The 20657-nt window shown below is 39.3% G+C and overlaps 1 long non-coding RNA gene across 1 annotated transcript; it reads left to right on the forward strand.

The window, feature by feature from the left end:
• Window positions 1–978: 978 nt before the first annotated feature.
• LOC134484617 (uncharacterized) lies at window positions 979–17169 on the forward strand. Its single transcript, XR_010062131.1, has 3 exons — window positions 979–2601; window positions 12788–12889; window positions 13639–17169. It is a non-coding gene; the product is annotated as an uncharacterized LOC134484617 (long non-coding RNA).
• Window positions 17170–20657: the final 3488 nt, after the last annotated feature.

Genomic DNA, 20657 nt, shown 5'->3' on the forward strand with positions numbered 1-20657 from the left:
GCAGTTCTCAGTCACATCACCATTAAGACCTCAACGAAAAATCTCTTGTAACCTGGAGAGTAGTAGATTCTTCTGTGATGTCAGAAGTGTTGTCGTGACATTAACTGCCTCTCAGATATTCCTTAAGTACCTCTACCTCTAGGGTTTACTAATTGGCCTATAATTCAAAGTAAACAGCCATTTGTGAGAGAGAAGATCAAGGAGGAGGGATAGGGAGAAGGAAGCTGGCCTTCTGTCTTGGTATAAAAAGAACAAATATGTGCTCCTTGGTAAAGCTCAGTGAGTCCTGCTTAGGGGTTGAGTGGGTTCCTCAAAGAGATAGCCTAAATCATAGCCTTCCACATATAGGAATCAGTAGCTGGGAGCCTCTCAAAGTATGTAGACTTCCCTGCCTATTATGGTTCCTGGAAGTTATTGAGTTTATATCATTAATTTCTTTATTCAAAAAGCTAAGTCTTGGGAAGGACAAAGTAGTTTTCCTGAGAGCTCAAGACTTTTCTTTGTGCCCAGAACAAAAAGGTGCTAAGGATGAAGGCAAAGGCAAGTATTGTGTCCTCAGCTCAGTGTAAACTCCTCCATGCTTTGGATTCCTTTAGTGCAGTTTGTGTCTGAAACTGATATCTGGGAAGGAGAATTGCTTCTTGTTGAGACTTCATCATCTCACTCTTTTCACTACTATTACTCTGAGTAGCATTCCCTAACCGTTACCCTTAAGATTTCTGAGTCAGTAAGTTTTTATTCCTTTTCCTTCCTTTATTTTTTTTTCAGGAAATTTTAATGAATTTTTAATCGGATATTTCCATATTTACACTTCAAATGTTATTTCGTTTCCCAAGTTCCTTTCCATAGAGCTTAACTTGTATCCTCCCCTTTTTCTATAAACTCCCCTTACTGCCCCTTGTCATTCTCTTTAACTGGAAGTCAAATCCATGGAGTACAATCGGCTTCTCCTTACATTGGTGCGCAACAAGGCCATCCTCTGCCACATATGCAGTTGGATCTTTAGGTCTTTCCATGTACAGATTTGAATATTGGTTTGAATGAACCAGAAAGCTCTGGTTCATTGGCATTGTAGTTCTTATGGGATTTGAAATCTCCTTCAGTTCTTGTAAACCTTTCTCAAAATCTACCAACAGGAGGTCTGGATCAGTGCACTGGTTTGCCACTGGAATTCACTTCTGTATTTGACATGCTCTAGCTATGTCTCTCAGGGAAGATCTAAATCTGTTTCCTGTCAGCATGTACTTCTTAGCTTCATCAATCCTATATTCATATCAATCTTATATTCTTATATTCCTTCAGTATCTGCTGTAAACTCATAGATATTTTTCCCCCTTCTAAAACGGACTGAAGCAAGCATAAGTTGGGTTCCTTTTCTTGACCTTCTAGTGGTCTGTGGATGGTACCATGAGTAATTTGACCTTTTGGGTCAATACACACGTTTGGTGATTGCATACCATGTGTGTTTTTCTGTGATTTGTTTGCTTCACACAGGATGATATTTTCTTGTTCAATCCATTTGTCTATGTCTTTCTTGTAATCATTGTTTTATAGCTGATTAGTAGTCCATTGTGTAGATGTACCATATTTTCTGTATCCATTTCTCTGATGAATGCCATCTGGGTTCTTTCCAGCCTATGGGTATTTTAAATAAGGTTGCTATGAACATTCTTCTGTATGTGTCTTTTTTTATGTCTTCTTTTCGGTATATGCCCAGGAGTGGTATGGCTTGGACCTCAGTTATTGCAATGTCCAATTTTCTAAGGATCCTGCAGACTGATTTCCAGAATGTTTGAACCAGTTTGTAATCCAACCAACAAAGAAGGAGTGTTCCTCTTTCTTCACATCCTTATCATCATCTTCTGTCTCCTGATTTTTTTTATTACAGTCATTCTGACTTGTGTGAGGTGGAAACTCAGAGTTGTTTTCATTTACATTTCTATGATGACCATTTCTTTACGTTCTTTTCAGATAATTGATTTCCTTCAGTTGAGAAATCTTTGTTTAGTTCTGGAACATAATTTTAATAGGGTTATTTGTCTCTCTGAAGTCTAAATTTTGAGTTCTTTGTATGTATTGGTTATGGCCTTCTATCAGATGGAGGATTGGTATAGACCTTTCCAAATCTGTTCCTTGCGGTTTTGTCCTAAAAGTGTCCTTTGGCAGGCAGTTTTCTACTACAGTGAAGAACTGTCAGTTAGTAAACTAAAACAAGGACTGGCTCCTTACTGACTTCCCTACGTGTTCTGAACAGTAGATGGGGAAACTAAACAACCATGTTATACCCCTACAAGGCATGCCTATCTATAGTCGTGGATCTAGAGAGACCTAGCAGAGATTCTGGGCATCTGTCAAAGAAATGTAGGCTGGTGAAGTTTGCAGTTTTCATCCTGGTTTCTGTATCGACAGGGTATGGTGTTGTGAAGACAAGATACCACATGTGCAGCTGTGAATAAGTCTGAGAAGGCTGACTTCTTGGATTTCTGAAGCATTACTAAGTGATCCAGAGGAAATCAGCACGCCCTGCTCAGCAGAGCTCTGGGAATGCTGACACTCTTGCTTCATGTTTATATTAACCTAGGTCAAAAGATCACCTGTCAGGTATGTTCTTGAATATCCTTCAGTGTGCTAGCATTGGATTGAAATGAAATACTCTTCAGGAGAGGTGTGGGAAACAACTGAACTCTTCCATTAGAATCAGAGAGATGAGCTGTATTGACCTTCAATTGACTATGTATGCTTCTGGTCTTTGGCTTTGACTATGCAGATCTATTGTCTCATACATCATTGTTCATGTGGCCAAGTTGCGGGGAAAGTGCGACACACAATTCTTTCCCATTTTCACATCCTCCATTCTAGGGTAATAGATTTTAGAAAAGCCCTTCCCATTTTATATAGTAGACCAACTGACCTAACTTTTCTTCAATACGCTCTTCTCTATTATCTGTATACCGTGTTTTTGTTTGTGTTTGTGTGTGTGTGTGTGTGTGTTTCACTTTGTGCGCTTAAATGGTTAGTTTGTATGCAAGTTTAGAGAAGGATTCTATGTAAGAAATCTCTAAACTGTGGATGGGGCAGCATCCAAATGTTCTCCCACATCATGACCTTCTAGAAAGAGTAGCATAATCTGCAAAAAATAATACAGTTGAAAGTAAAACTTGGAGGAAATGCCCTGGGATGGCTACATTATCACTGTTGACTGTGACATTTTTCTCTTGGCTTCTGTGGCCAGACATGAAGGCTCTGAAGCAAAGTTGCATCCTGTTGATCTGTGAATAAGATGAAGGAGGCTATCAACTGGGTCACATGAAGCATATGAAAAGCGTGACAGCAGCAGCTCTCTGCTCCCAGACCCCGTGAGAGAGAGACCCAACCGCCTGGTCAGGTGGGCACTCCTGAGGCTGCAGAGCAGAAGAGACCACCAGCGCTCACCCCTGCCCACATTCCTGGCCCAAGAGGAAACTGTATAAGGCCTCTGGGCTCCCGTGGAGTAGGGCCCAGGAGCGGCAGGACCCCTGCCTGAGACACCCCGGAACCTGAAGGAAACAGACCTGATAAACAGTTCTCTGCACCCAAATCCCGTGGGAGGGAGAGCTAAACCTTCAGAGAGGCAGACAAGCCTGGGAAACCAGAAGAGACTGCTCTCTGCACACACATCTTGGACGCCAGAGGAAAAAGCCAAAGACCATCTGGAACCCTGGTGCACTGAAGCTCCCGGAAGGGGCGGCACATGTCTTCCTGGTTGCTGCCGCTGCAGAGAGCCCATGGGCAGCACCCCATGAGCGAACTTGAGCCTCTGGACCACAGGTAAGACCAAATTTTCTGCTGCAAGAATGCTGCCTGGTGAACTCAAGACACAGGCCCACAGGAACAGCTGAAGACCTGTAGAGAGGAAAAACTACACGCCCAAAAGCAGAACATTCTGTCCCCATAACTGACTGAAAGAGAGGAAAACAGGTCTACAGCACTCCTGACACAGGCTTATAGGACAGTCTAGCTACTGTCGGAAATAGTAGAACAAAGTAACACTAGAGATAATCTGATGGCGTGAGGCAAGCGCAGGAACCCAAGGAACAGAAACCAAGACTACATGGCACCATCGGAGCCCAATTCTCCCATCAAAACAAACATGGAATATGCAAACAAATCAGAAAAGCAAGATCTAGTTTCAAAATCATTTTTGATCATGATGCTGGAGGACTTCAAGAAAGATGTGAAGAACTCCCTTAGAGAACAAGTAGAAGCCTACAGAGAGGAATCGCAAAAATGCCTGAAAGAATTCCAGGAAAACATAAATAAACAAGTAGAAGCCCATAGAGAGGAGACACAAAAATCCCTGAAAGAATTCCAGGAAAACATAAATAAACAAGTAGAAGCCCATAGAGAGGAGACACAAAAATCCCTGAAAGAATTCCAGGAAAACACAAACAGTTGAAGGAATTAAAAATGGAAATAGAAGCCATCAAGAAAGAACACATGGAAACAACCCTGGATATAGAAAACCAAAAGAGGAGACAAGGAGCTGTAGATACAAGCTTCACCAACAGAATACAAGAGATGGAAGAGAGAATCTCAGGAGCAGAAGATTCCATAGAAATCATTGACTCAACTGTCAAAGATAATGTAAAGCGGAAAAAGCTACTTGTCCAAATCATACAGGAAATCCAGGACTCAATGAGAAGATCAAACCTAAGGATAATAGGTATAGAAGAGAGTGAAGACTCCCAGCTCAAAGGAACAGTAAATATCTTCAACAAAATCATAGAAGAAACTTCCCTAACCTAAAAAAAGAGATACCCATAGACATTCAAGAAGCCTACAGAACTCCAAATAGATTGGACCAGAAAAGAAACACCTCCCGTCACATAATTGTCAAAACACCAAACGCACAAAATAAAGAAAGAATATTAAAAGCAGTAAGGGAAAAAGGTCAAGTAACATATAAAGGGAGACCTATCAGAATCACACCAGACTTCTCGCCAGAAACTATGAAGGCCAGAAGATCCTGGACTGATGTCATACAGACCCTAAGAGAACACAAATGCCAGCCCAGGTTACTGTATCCAGCAAAACTCTCAATTAACATTGATGGAGAAACCAAGATATTCCATGACAAAACCAAATTTACACAATATCTTTCTACAAATCCAGCACTACAAAGGATAATAAATGGTAAAGCCCAACATAAGGAGGCAAGCTATACCCTAAAAGAAGCAAGAAACTAATCGTCTTGGCAAAAAAACAAAGAGAATGAAAGCACACAAACATAACCTCACATCCAAAAATGAATAGAAAGGGAAACAATAATCACTATTCCTTAACATCTCTCAGTATCAATGGCCTCAACTCCCCAATAAAAAGACATAGATTAACAAACTGGATACGCAATGAGGACCCTGCATTCTGCTTCCTAGAGGAAACACACCTCAGACACAAAGACAGACACTACCTCAGAGTGAGAGGCTGGAAAACAACTTTCCAAGCAAATGGTCAGATGTAGCAAGCTGGAGTTGCCATTCTAATATCAAATAAAATCAATTTCCAGCAAAAAGTCATCAAAAAAGATAAAGAAGGACACTTCATATTCATCAAAGGAAAAATCCACCAAGATGAACTCTCAATCCTAAATATCTATGCCCCAAATACAAGGGCACCTACTTATGTAAAAGAACCCTTATTAAGCTCAAAACACACATTACACCTCACACAATAATAGTAGGAGATTTCAGCGCTCCACTCTCATCAATGGACAGATCATGGAAACAGAAATAAAACAGTGATGTCGACAGACTAAGAGAAGTCATGAGCCAAATGGACTTAACGGATATTTATAGAACATTCTATCCTAAAGCAAAAAGATATACCTTCTTCTCAGCACCTCATGGTACTTTCTCCAAAATTGACCATATAATTGGTCAAAAAACGGGCCTCAACAGGTACAGAAAGATAGAAATAATCCCATGCGTGCTATCAGACCACCACGGCCTAAAACTGGTCTTCAATAACAATCGAAAAATGCCCACATATACTTGGAAATTGAACAATGCTCTACTCAATGATAACCTGGTCAAGGAAGAAATAAAGAAAGAAATTAAAAACTTTTTAGAATTTAATGAAAATGAAGGTACAACATACCCAAATTATGGGACACAATGAAAGCTGTGCTAAGAGGAAAACTCATAGCACTGAGTGTCTGCAGAAAGAAACAGGAAAGAGCATATGTCAGCAGCTTGACAGCACACCCAAAAGCTCTAGAACAAAAAGAAGCAAATACACCCAGGAGGAGTAGAAGGCAGGAAATAATCAAACTCAGAGCTGAAATCAACCAAGTAGAAACAAAAAGGACTATAGAAAGAATCAACAGAACCAAAAGCTGGTTCTTTGAGAAAATCAACATAATAGATAAACCCTTAGTCAGACTAACGAGAGGACACAGAGAGTGTGTCCAAATTAACAAAATCAGAAATGAAAAGGGAGACATAACTACAGATTCAGAGGAAATTCAAAAAATCATCAGATCTTACTTTAAAAACCTATATTCAACAAAACTTGAAAATCTTCAGGAAATGGACAATTTCCTAGACAGATACCAGGTATCGAAGTTAAATCAGGAACAGATAAACCAGTTAAACAACCCAATAACTCCTAAGGAAATAGAAGCAGCCATTAAAGGTCTCCCAACCAAAAAGATTCCAGGTCCAGACAGGTTTAGTGCAGAATTCTATCAAATCTTCATAGAAGACCTCATACCAATATTATCCAAACTATTCCACAAAATTGAAACAGATGGAGCCCTACCGAATTCCTTCTACGAAGCCACAATTACTCTTATACCTAAACCACACAAAGACACAACAAAAAGAGAGAACTTCAGACCAATTTCCCTTATGAATATCGACGCAAAATATTCAATAAAATTCTGGCAAACCGAATTCAAGAGCACATCAAAACAATCATCCACCATGATCAAGTAGGCTTCATCCCAGGCATGCAGGGATGGATTAATATACGGAAAACCATCAAGGTGATCCATTATATAAACTAACTGAAAGAACAGAACCACATGATTATTTCATTACATGCTGAGAAACCATTTGAGAAATTTAACACCCCTTCATGATAAAAGTTCTGGAAAGAATAGGAATTCAAGCCCCATACCTAAACATAGTAAAAGCCATATACAGCAAACCAGTTGCTAACATTAAACTAAATGGAGAGAAACTTGAAGCAATCCCACTAAAATCAGGGACTAGACAAGGCTGCCCACTCTCTCCCTACTTATTCCATATAGTTCTTGAAGTTCTAGCCAGAGCAATCAGACAACAAAAGGAGATCAAGGGGATACAGATCGGAAAAGAAGAGGTCAAAATATCACTATTTGCAGATGACATGATAGTATATTTAAGTGATCCCAAAAGTTCCACCAGAGAACTACTAAAGCAGATAAACAACTTCAGCAAAGTGGCTGGGTATAAAATTAACTCTAATAAATCAGTTGACTTCCTCTATACAAAAGAGAAAGAAGCCGAGGAAGAAATTAGGGAAACAACACCATTCATAATAGACCCAAATAATATAAAGTACCTCGGTGTGACTTTAATCAAGCAAGTAAAAGATCTGTACAATAAGAACTTCAAGACACTGAGGAAAGAAATTGAAGAAGACCTCAGAAGATGGAAAGATCTCCCATGCTCATGGATTGGCAGGATTAATATAGTAAAAATGGCCATTTTACCAAAAGCAATCTACAGATTCAATTCAATCCCCATTAAAATACCAATCAAATTCTTCAAAGAGTTAGACAGAACAATTTGCAAATTCATCTGGAATAACAAAAAACCCAGGATAGCTAAAGCTATCCTCAACAATAAAAGGACTTTAGGGGGAATCACTATCCCTGAACTCAAGCAGTATTACAGAGCAATAGTGATAAAAACTGCATGGTATTGCTACAGAGACAGACAGATAGACCAATGGAATAGAATTGAAGACCCAGAAATGAACCCACACACCTATGGTCACTTGATTTTTGACAAAGGAGCCAAAACCATCCAATGGAAAAAAGATAGCATTTTCAGCAAATGGTGCTGGTTCAACTGGAGGGCAATATGTAGAAGAATGCAGATCGATACATGCTTATCACCCTGTACAAAGCTTAAGTCGAAGTGGATCAAGGACCTCCACATCAAACCAGACACACTCAAACTAATAGAAGAAAAACTAGGGAAGCATCTGGAACACATGGGCACTGGAAAAATTTTCCTGAACAAAACTCCAATGGCTTATGCTCTAAGATCAAGAATCGACAAATGGGATCTCATAAAACTGCAAAGCTTCTGTAAGGCAAAGGACACTGTGGTTAGGACAAAACGGCAACCAAAAGATTGGGAAAAGATCTTTACCAATCCTACAACAGATAGAGGCCTTATATCCAAAATATACAAAGAACTCAAGAAGTTAGACCGCAGGGAGACAAATAACCCTATTAAAAAATGGGGTCAGAGCTAAACAAAGAATTCACAGCTGAGGAATGCCAAATGGCTGAGAAACACCTAAAGAAATGTTCAACATCTTTAGTCATAAGGGAAATGCAAATCAAAACAACCCTGCGATTTCACCTCACACCAGTGAGAATGGCTAAGATCAAAAACTCAGGTGACAGCAGATGCTGGCGAGGATGTGGAGAAAGAGGAACACTCCTCCATTGTTGGTGGGATTGCAGACTGGTAAAACCATTCTGGAAATCAGTCTGGAGGTTCCTCAGAAATTTGGACCTTGTACTGCCTGAGGATCCAGGTATTCCTCTCTTGGGCATATACCCAAAAGATGCCTCAACATATAAAAGAGACACGTGCTCCACTAAGTTCATCGCAGCCTTATTTATAATAGCCAGAAAATGGAAAGAACCCAGATGCCCTTCAACAGAGGAATGGATACAGAAAATGTGGTACATCTACACAATGGAATATTACTCAGCTATCAAAAACAATGAGTTTATGAAATTCGTAGGCAAATGGTTGGAACTGGAAAATATCATCCTGAGGGAGCTAACCCAATCACAGAAAGACACACATGGTATGCACTCATTGATAAGTGGCTATTAGCCCAAATGCTTGAATAACCAGATCCCTAGAACAAAGGAAACTCAAGAAGGATGTTCAAAATGTGAATGCTTCACTCCTTCTTTAAATGAGGAAAAAGAATACCCTTGGCAGGGAAGGGAGAGGCAAAGATTAAAACAGAGACTGAAGGAATACCCATTCAGAGCCTGCCCCACATGTGGCCCACACATATACAGCCACCCAATTAGACAAGATGGATGAAGCAAAGAAGTGCAGACCGACAGGAGCTGGATGTAGATCACTCCTGAGAGACAGAGCCAGAATACAGCAAATACAGAGGCAAATGCCAGCAGCATACCACTGAACTGAGAATAGGTCCCCTATTGAAGGAATCAGAGAAAGAACTGGAAGAGCTTGAAGGGGCTCTAGACCACAAAAGTACAACAATCTTAAGCAACCAGAGCTTCCAGGGACTAAGCCAATACCTAAATACTATACATGGACTGACCCTGGACTCTGACCCCATAGGTAGCAATGAATATCCTAGTAAGAGCACCAGTGGAAGGGGAAGCCCTGGGTCCTGCTAAGACTGAACCCCCAGTGAACTAGACTATGGGGGGCGGCAATGGGGCAGGTTTGGTAGGGGAACACCCATAAGGAAGGGGAGGGGGGAGCGGGATGTTTGCCCGGAAACCGGGAAAGGGAATAACACTTGAAATGTATATAAGAAATACTCAAGTTAATAAAAAAAAAAGCGTGACAAGAGAGTATCAGGATATTGTGACACTGTCCTCCCATTAGAAACATGGAAGTGTTGACAATCACAGGTTGTGGTATCATGGCTGAAATTTGACACCCAGCTAGGCAAAGGTTAACCTGTCAGTTAGCTTCCTGAGTACCATCCACAAGACAAGGGTAGGCTCAGATGATGGAATGTTGAAGATAGCTGCTATTCATTGTGAGCTAATTTTCCGGGTAAGTGGAAGACCATTTATCCTCTTGTGACATTGGAGATCAGAGTAATGAATGGGGACAGAGAGGACAAATCTGTGTTTTGTTTTGTTTTGTTTTCTGGACAACAATAACTACATTTTCTAGGCTAAGGATTTGCACATGGAAGTCTAGTGTCTCACATTGGTATATACCAATCTTGTAGGATCTCAATAGCACAACTGGTTCCAGGCTTCTTTCTTAGTTACTGGGATTTACAGGCAGTCATTTATGTCTTGTCTCCTAGATTCACAAATTATTTTCTGGCTTCATATACACAAGGCATATTTTTACACTCTGTCTCTCTGTGTATGTGTCTTTCTCTGTCTTTCAGTCTCATCTCTCTTTCTCCTTCTGTCTGCCTCTCTTTCCTGTTTGTCAGCTTTCCTACAACAATCTTTACTAATGATAATATATTTCATTTCAGTTCATGCACTTTATTCTCTCATAAACTCCAGTGTGATCTAAAATTGCTGTCTACTGCAGAACCACAATTAAAAATATAACTGTTGTCCAAATCTACTAGACTAGAATTTTAACCACTGAGAAGATGTAGAATATCAACAGCTCCCAACAAACCTAGAATCATGTATGGAAGGAAAATTTTCAGAGATAAAAGAAATGCATGCCAGGATGACCATGGCTTCTCTTTACAGGGACTACCAGCATCTGGAGAAAGGTAACATGGGGCTTTAATAAACATGCATCGTGTAACAATACCTAGTCTCTTCCCTTATGTTACACTTCCCTGTCTGTATTTTCCTAATGGCTGTTGTATATAAATGTAGTAGTTACTGCCTTTCAGGAGTATAGACGTTGTCACATGTGGCCCCCAAATGAAGAATTTGATTTTTCTTCCCTGGCTGAAGCTCCTTGCCAATGATCTACAACAACATTTCCCCCTATGACTTCTGCTTTCTTTTGTGTGTGAGTGTCTGTGTGTGTGTGTGTGTGTGTGTGTGTGTGTGTGTGTGTATCTGTCTGTCTGTCTGTCTTTCTGTCTTTGTCTCTGTCAGTCTGTTTCTTCCAGATGATACCTCTCTATACTTCAGTTTCACTTCTTAATTGCTCATTCCAAGATTGACCCATCATGCTTTCTCTGAGTGTTTGCTTTTGATGACTCAAATTACACATATGTTAATCAGTGCACCTGTTGCCACAACTGTGTACCATTGATCACATCATAACCACCCTCACGGCTAAGAAAAGCTATTTTTGAGCCTCTGAGGGAAGTTTTTATAAGAATTTAAAACTTTTCTGTATTTTTTACTCCCCTATCCAAACTGTTGTAGTTTGTGGATCTTCCCCAAGTCTTTGCTTAATTGTATTTATCTATGTTCCTGGCCTACTGGGAAGACATCATCCCAACCCTCCAATATTACTAATCAGGAGGAATAGATGAAGAAATTGGAGAAATTGGTCATTTATCTACAGAAGATGTCCCTGAGATGGATTAACTGTGTCGAATCATCGCATCACTGACAAGCATTCTGAACTATGTTCTCAGTTTATTTTCTTCTTTGTCATTTTGAGTGTGCTACCTAAGGTGGTGAGGACCATTTGTGGGCTGTGTTTGAGAATTGACTCTTCACTATTCATGCATGAAGGTGGTAAAAAATACAATAGATCAGTGATATCTCTGGGTTAGAAGGATAGTGATAGAATGTCTTCCTTTGTGTCTCAGGCAAAGATCCTTGAAAGGGCAACTTGGCTTGTTGATTTGGAGAAGAGTTAGTTAATGGGTAGGTATGTGCTGTTGAAGGGGACTCTCTTCTGGATACTCTAGAGTATGCTGGAATTTCCATGGTATTCTCTGTGATGTCACTAGTTTTATGGAAACAGAAACTGCCCTTGTGGTATTTAGTTAGTACTTATTGGTTTACGCACACATATATTTTTGAGGATGATCAAGCTATTTACAGAGAAAACAGAAAGCATGGAGAGACAAAAGAAAGAGAAAGAAAAAATTAAAATACTTTCTTGTTACAGAAATGGAAAGAATAATTATCTTGTGGTAAATGGCGAGTTAGGGCACTTGGCTGGTTCTGAGGAGCTTCCTAGAGGAGGTGCTCTTGGCTCTGGCCTTGTAGGAGTACGACTTATGATCTGAGGGCTCTGGATTCCTAATGAAGAGAACCAGTTTCAGGAATATCTGATCATTTTTTGGCAGAGAACCAGGAATTGTCAAGCATGCAGCTGGTCTACTATGAGTTTCTTACTTTCATTCTGAATGAGCAAGAATTCCAACAAGAGCCACAGGAATAAAAATTTTGACTCTCAGTGTAGAGTATTGAATTTTATCTTCAGAGGTATCCTGGACATGCCATTGGAATTTTATGACAAGGGCTTCTACCCTTGACATGCATCAATATCTCTGACTCTTTGTCTTGGACATACATGATTAAGGATTGGGGGTCCTAAACACTAATGACTCCAGGACTTACCTGCATCCCATCAGATATGTACTGAAAATGTCCTCCATTTCTTCATGTCTTGGCCAGATTTTGTTGTTAAGGGCCAGGGGGACTGCCGAAGGAAGTGAGGCGTATGTCTATCGATCATGGTTGGGAGAAAGAAAATAGCTAATAGATCCAGCTTGACTAGAGCTTTCCTCCTCTATCAGTGCTTCCACGTGTCTGTAGACTTCGCCTTTTGTCATGCTTTATTGGGGGATTTGCATTTTTTTTCCTGTGTCTGGGCTACTACTATGCATGTTCCCTTGTTTTTATCTACAGGGTCTCCGGGTAAGGCATCATCCCAACCTTCCAGCATCAGTGAGCAAGTGCAACAGATTAAGAAGTTGGAGAAATTGACTAAGGAGCTCCAGAAGATGACATGTGAGTTGGAAAATTCTCGTGCATAGGTAACCATTGCACCAACAGCATTTGAAGAGAAGTACTCATTGTATGCACTTCTTTGTAGATAGTCCTGACCCCTGTGTGATAACCTCAGTTTTCTCAGACCACAGGAAAATGCAACTGTAATGTCCTCATGTACAAATTAATTTTCTTATGTTCCTCTCAGAATCACGACATAAAGAAAGGATAGTAGTGTGATAGGAAGCTATTTTATTTCTCAGAAATGCAGAAGCAGTGGTTTGAATAACTGTCTTGGGTTACGGAAAGTAATGTGTGAGCTCTCATCATGGATTTTAATAGACAGAGAATGTTTTTCTGTCCTCAGACACACAGAAAGTTGGTAAGCTACAGAAGCATAGTAACTTAAACTTAGATAAGTAAACTTTTATTTTTTTTATTTAAAGTTTTATTTTATTTGTTTTCAATGAGTATCTGTAACTCTCAGACACAACAGAAGTGGAAGTTTAATGCCATTATACATGGTTTTATGCCACTATGATTTTGCTGGTAGTTGAACTCAGGACCTATGGAAAAACAGTTAGGGCTCTTAAATGCTGAATCATCTCACCAGTCTAAATTACTTTTGACGATGATGGTGATGATGATGATGATGATGATGATGATGATGATGATGATGATGATGATTACCATTATTATTATTATACTTAAACTCTAAAGGGATCAAGATTTCCCCTCCTCCAAAGCTCTTTCCCCTCTCCTGTCTCAAGATACCCTACAATAAAGAAGATACCATCACAGCTTCCCATCCTCCCCAGCACTGAAGAAAGAAAAGTTTTACTTTGTCATGGTTATGGACATATTCTTGTTTACTGGGCTCAGAGCTTCAGATCTGATGGAGGGAGACTATGGAAATGGAATCTCCTTTGGAGGAATCTGCTTACCTTGTAGGAATGGGGAAACAGAGAGCAAAAGTAAGATGTTGTTCCACGACTTCATCCCTTGCTAAGAAAAAAGTGTCCTTTTCACAGCTTGGGAACTGGGTAAGCAGTCTAAGCAAGCATGGCTAACAAGCCAAACCAGATGGGTAAACATTTGTCCATTGGATACGAAGGGGGAGCATTTAATTGACTATGCTGACTGTATCTCCTGTCCACTGTGTTCTAATCCCATGCAAGGAAAGTTCGGTGGATTTTGTCTGTCCTGTGTCAGAACAATAGTGTTTTCCATTCTGAATGCTTTTTCTTCACTGATATGAACCTTGAGAGAACAGTGGGAGCCACAGAAAGCCACAGCCAACAACATTCTACATTCTAGAATATCAAGGCCTTCTCATAAGAAACACTTTCTTGTAGTTGTGAATTCAGCAGGGAGGAAAATTACAACCAACCTCTGATCAAGCAGCATAAAAATTAGCATGAGATAAAGAAAGACTTAAAAATGAGTCAGATCTCTGATACATAACAATAAGTGGACCCTGGCTCTGTCACAAATAACATTAAGGTTATTTTGTTGAGCAAGAGTTACTCTCCTGGAGTCCTCAGATGTTCATATGTGGTTGAAAATCTGTCACGGAAGACTGTATTGATATCATACTCTAATCCAGAGAGACCATACAAAAAAGTATATTATTCCTTCTGGAGTATTGGTTGAAATTAATTCACATCACACATTTGTATGTGAGGCTTAAATTAATGTTCTACATAGACAAAAACATTATCTCAATCCTTGCCTTTGTAATTTGTTTTGTTTTGTTTTGTTTTTTTTAATTTTGAAAATGGCTTAGTATTCTTCAGTTAAACAATTGAACTGAAGTGACTGTTCCTCAGACTGTATACATAGAGAACATCTGAGTAGTAGTTGACATTTTTAGTCGGGGCGTCTCCCCATGGATCTGTTTGTGCCTGAATAAGCATGCATAGACTTATTTCAGTTAAGGGAATCATGTAGTATACAAAAAATTAGAGGATCCATCTGCTGTAAATATTTTCTTTTACTCAGGTGAAGGAAGGTTTATCAAAGCCTGTGTATCAAAGGTTGTAGATATTACACCATCCATAGGAGATAATATATCAAGAAAGATTCTGCAGGGATACAGAGATTGACCTAAATATCCCCACACAATTCTAAGCCAGAACGGACAAGATATCACTTCACGTGGAAATTTAAAATAATCTGATGCTATGGTATGTGGAGTGTTTTAAAGAAAAACCACCTAAAAAGCATATGCATATATAGCAGATGCTATTCAAAAATATCCAGAGGCAGTTTGGAACCTACATTTAGCACAAAGAGATTGAATCCCCACTTCACAGATACTGAATAGAACCACTGAGTATTAAGAAATCTATATTAGAAATCACTTGCCTATCACATGTCTGTATAACTAGGTAGTCACAGCAAACATGACATTCTGAAAGCATAACTTGAACTTGTCAACAATGGAGGGAGTGCATGTAGTGAATGAGGTTTGGGCATGAAACTCAAAAGTCGAAAATAATACTGAGATTTGAGTTTTGAGGACAATAAATACTTAATGACTTTTGGGACAAAATTTGAATCTAAAGACTCCAAAAATTATTTATCAATCAGCTCTGAATCCCTATGGAGATTGGTGGATATTATGAATTTAGTCTGTGCCCCAGAGGTATAGGTAAATGGTGTAATTTGAAGTGATTAGGTATGCTAAAGAGGCATACAAAACTGAGGAGGCCATGGTATCATTGAATAAGTGTGCTTCTCCAAAACGTAGCATGATTTTTTGTGGAGTGACCTAGACACTATACACACACGCGCATGCACACACATAAACACACAGATACACACATACACACATACACACAAAAACACACAAACACACACACACACACACACAAAACCCACAAATAATTGACTTCCTCTGTGCTGTGTGTGGCATGCTGGAATTATCCAAGATATGAAGAGTATTCTCCACAAGTAAGTTAAACCCAAACTCAATGAAAAATTTAGAATTCCTCCTCCTTTCTTGAGAAAGCATTCTGTGCATGAGTAATGCTTACATTTTAAAGTTTAAGAGGGATGACTTGAAAACAGTAACTACTTAATCCACGTTGAAACAGCATTTCAGAGATGTGTAGTGATTTAATTTTGATTTTATGAAACTGCAATTGCTCAGGTCTCATGATTGCAGTATTGAACCACGTCATTCCTAAACATAACTGTAGGGACAGTAAGAGTTTGGAGATTTCTTCAAGTTGAAAAACCTCAGAAATCGTATTAGCAACAACTTAATTCAAAAATGGAGAAACTTGTGCTTGGCTAAGGTCCTAAGACTGAGCAGCTGGTTCAAAGCCAAGGACAAACATTGCATGTAACCAAGGACTGCTGGGTACAGAACCTGTTACTAAAATGGAGAAAGCTAAAGTCTTCAGGAAATATGGATAAGGAAGACTTGAAATGGTAGAAATATATGCTATATATTTAGTGGTACACACTGAGAGGATGAATTTTTGAAATGTTTATCTCCTTAGGAGTGTAAACATTTGAGCTAAGTAAATGCTGTAGCCTATGTACGAAAGGGAAGTGAGTTTCCATTCAGACACTGGAATTACCTTCATGCCGAACATGAACATGGGAGGGTTTCAAAGAAATGTTGAAGCACATCAAGAGCTTCTGAGCATCCAGGAGGAGTCTGAGAGGATTAATTTGTTCTTGTTATGAGGGATTTTCTAGTTTATTGTTGGAAATCCATCAAGAGAAGTTCAAAGTCTAGAAACCAAATTCTATACAAGTCTCATATTAGCTTTGGAAGACTGTGACCTGTAAAGGCCTCAAAAAGGCATAGCTAGATTCACCTGTTAAAATGTATTACAATTGGTGACTGACTGCCTTTCCACTATGTTCCCAAGGCCAGCCGCAAGGTACGACTGTGGTGCTAAACCTTCAGCTGGAGAATTCTGCTTAGCTTAATTACTGTGTTTTGTTTTTGGTTTGAGTTGTGTTTGCTTCAGGTATTAGTACTGTTGGTTTGGTTGGAAGTTTTGTCATTCATTCTTAATAAATTTTTGTTCTTTTGGTGAATTTGCAGTTTTGATAACATCATGCACATTGGGTTATGATTGTATCATTAAACCCTTTTTGAAAAAAAAATTAATATATATTTTTCAGAATAAAATGTGTTTTTCAACTCATAAGAAACAAGTTTTTTCTTGTGTCGTGTTGCACCCTGTAATCCCAGAAACCATATGTAGAGATAGATGACTAAAATTTGCAGGGTCTTGGGATTCACAATTGTTCCCAGTAAGCCAGAGGTACACATGTGGATTGGCCTTTCGATGTGTCTAGTGTGGCCTAATCTGTATACCAATTTCATGATGGAAAACGTATCCATACTCTATCCTTGTGGTCATATATTTAGCTACTCCTAAAACATAGTACTTTAGGAATGATCTCATAGAACAAGTTAATGAGAAAATCAACAGTATTTGTCTAATGACTACCAGAAAATGAAAACATTCACCAATGTATTGGAAATTAAACTCCGGAATATCTGACGTATTCTGTCTCTGCTTTATTGAGATATAGTCTCAGTGCGAACCACATAGAAGAGATAATGAATTCCATGTTCTTAAAAATCTTTTTTATACTTAGTTTTTATGTTGTTGGCCTTGAATATGTATTTGGTGCCTATTTTGGATAGTTTTTGGTTCAGATTATTATCATTACCATTATTATTGCTATTATTTCTTTTTTTATTAACTTGAGTATTTCTTATATACATTTCTTTTTTTTTTAAAGATTTATTTTATTTATTATATATAAGTACACTGTAGCTGTCTTCAGATACCCCAGAAGAGGGCATCGGATCTCTTTACAGATGGTTGTGAGCCACCATGTGGTTGCTGGGAATTGAACTCATGACCTCTGGAAGAACAGTCGGGTGTTCTTAACCACTGAGCCATCTCTCAAGCCCTCTTATATACATTTCGAGTGTTATTCCCTTTCCCGGTTTCCAGGTAACATCCCCTTCCTTTCTCCCCTTCTTTATGGGTGTTCCCGTCCCCACCCTCCCCCCCTTGTCGCCCCCCCCCAACAATCTAGTTCACTGGGGGTTCAGTCTTAGCAGGACACAGGGCTTCTTCTTCCTCTGGTGCTCTTACTAGGATATTCATTGCTACCTATGAGGTCAGAGTCCAGGGTCAGTCCATGTATAGTCTTTAGGTAGTGGCTTAGTCCCTGGAAGCTCTGGTTGATTGGCATTGTTGTATATATGGAGTCTCCAGCCCCTTCAAGCTCTTCCAGTTCTTTCTCTGATTCCTTCAACGGGGGTCCTAATCTCAATTCAGTGGTTTTCTACTGGCATAGGCCTATGTGTTTGCCGTATTCTGGCTGTGTCTCTCAAGAGAGATCTACATCCGGCTCCTGTCGGCCTGAAATACTTTGCTTCGTCCATCTTGTCTAATTGGATGGCTGTATATGCATTGGCCACATGTGGGGGAAGCTCTGAAAGGGTGTTCCTTCTGTGTCTGTTTTAATCATTGCCTCTATTCCCTGCCAAGGGTATTCTTGTTCCCCTTTTAAAAAAGGAGTGAAACATTCACATTCTGATCATCCGTCTTGAGTTTCATTTGTTCTAGTCATCTAGGGTAATTCAAGCATTTGGGCTAATAGCCACTTATCAATGAGTGCATACCATGTGTGTTTTTCTGTGATTGGGTTACCTCACTCACGAAGATATTTTCCAGTTCCTACCATTTGCCTACGAATTTCATAACGTCATTGTTTTTGATAGCTGAGTAATATTCCATTGTGTAGATGTACCCCCTTTTCTGTGTCCATTCCTCTGTTGAAGGGCATCTGGATCCTTTCCAGCTTCTGGCTATTATAAATAAGGCCGCGATGAACTTAGTGGAGCACGTGTCTTTTTTATATGTTGGGGCATCTTTTGGGTATATGCCCAAGAGCGGTATAGCTGGATCCTCAGGCAGTACAGTGTCCAATTTTCTGAGGAACCTCCAGACTGATTTCCAGAATGATTGTTCATGTCTGCAATCCAACCAAAAATGGATGAGTGTTCCACTCTCTTCGGATCCTTGCCAGCGTCTGCTGTCACCTGAGTTTTTGATCTTAGCCATTCTCACTGGTGTGAGGTGAAATCTCAGGGTTGTTTTGATGTGCATTTCCCTTATGACTAAAGATGTTGAACATTTCTTTAGGTGTTTCTCAGCCATTCGGCATTCCCCAGCTGTGAATTCTTTGTTTAGCTCCGAACCCCATTTTTTTAATAGGATTATTTGTCTCCCTGCGGTCTAAGTTCTTGAGTTCTTTGTATATTTTGGATATATGGCCTCTTTCTGTTGTAGGATTGGTAAAGATCTTTTCCCAATCTGTTGGTTGCCGTTTTGTCCTAACCACAGTGTCCTTTGCCTTACAGAAGCTTTGCAGCTTTATGAGATCCCATGTGTCGATTCTTGATCTTAGAGCATAAGCCATTGGTGTTTTGTTCAGGAAATTTTTTTCCAGTGCCCATGTGTTCGAGATTCTTCCCCACTTCTTCTTCTGTTAGTTTGAGTGTATCTGGTTTGATGTGGAGTCCTTGATCCACTTGGACTTAAGCTTTGTATAGGGTGATAAGCATGGATCGATCTGCATTCTTCTACATGTTGACCTGCAGTTAAACCAGCACCATTTGCTGAAAATGCTATCTTTTTTCCATTGGATGGTTTTGGCTCATTTGTCAAAAATCAAGTGCCCATAAGTGTGTGGGTTCATTTCTGTGTCTTCAATTTTGTTCCATTGGTCTATCTGTCTGTCTCTGTACCAATAGCATGCAGTTGTTATCACTATAGCTCTGTTATACTGCTTGAGTTCAGGGATAGTGATTAAACCTAAAGTCCTTTTATTGTTGAGAATAATTTTAACTATTCTTGGATTTTTGTTATTCCAGATGAATTTTCAAATTGTTCTAACTCTTTGAAGAAATGGATTGGTATTTTGATGGGTATTGCATAGAATCTGTAGATTGCTTTTTTAAAATGGCCATTTTTACTATATTAATCCTGCCAATCCATGAGCATGGGAGATCTTTCCATCTTCTGAGGTCTTCTTCAATTTCTTTCTTCAGTGTCTTGAAGTTCTTATTGTACAGATCTTTTACTTGCTTGGTTAAAGTCACATCAAGGTACTTTATATTATTTGGGTCTATTATGAAGGGTGTCGTTTCCCTAATTTCTTTCTCAGCTTGTTTCTCTTTTGTGTAGAGGAAGGCTACTGATTTATTTGAGTTAATTTTTATACCCAGCCAATTTGCTGAAGTTGTTTATCAGCTTTAGTAGTTCTCTCTTGGAACTTTTCAGATCACTTTAATATACTATCATATCATCTGCAAATAGTGATATTTTGACTTCTTCTTTTCCCATCTGTATCCTCTTGACCTCCTTTTGTTGTCTGATTGCTCTGGCTAGAACTTCAAGAACTATATTGAATAAGAAGTGAGAGAGTGGGCAGCCTTGTCTAGTCCCTGATCATAGTGGAATTGCTTCAAGTTTCTCTCCATTTAATTTAATGTTAGCAACTGGTTTGCTGTATATGGCTTTTACTATGTTTAGGTATGGGCCTTGAATTCCTATTCTTTCCAGGACTTTTATCATGAAGGGGTGTTGAATTTTGTCAAATGCTTTTTCAGCATCTAATGAAATGATCATGTGGTTTTGTTCCTTTAGTTTTTTTATATAATGGATCACGTTGACGGTTTTCCGTATATTAAACCACCCCTGCATGCCTGGGATGAAGCCTACTTGATCATGGTGGA

The sequence above is a fragment of the Rattus norvegicus genome (assembly GCF_036323735.1).
Source record: "Rattus norvegicus strain BN/NHsdMcwi chromosome Y unlocalized genomic scaffold, GRCr8 chrY_unlocalized_2, whole genome shotgun sequence".
Classification (NCBI taxonomy): domain Eukaryota; kingdom Metazoa; phylum Chordata; class Mammalia; order Rodentia; family Muridae; genus Rattus; species Rattus norvegicus.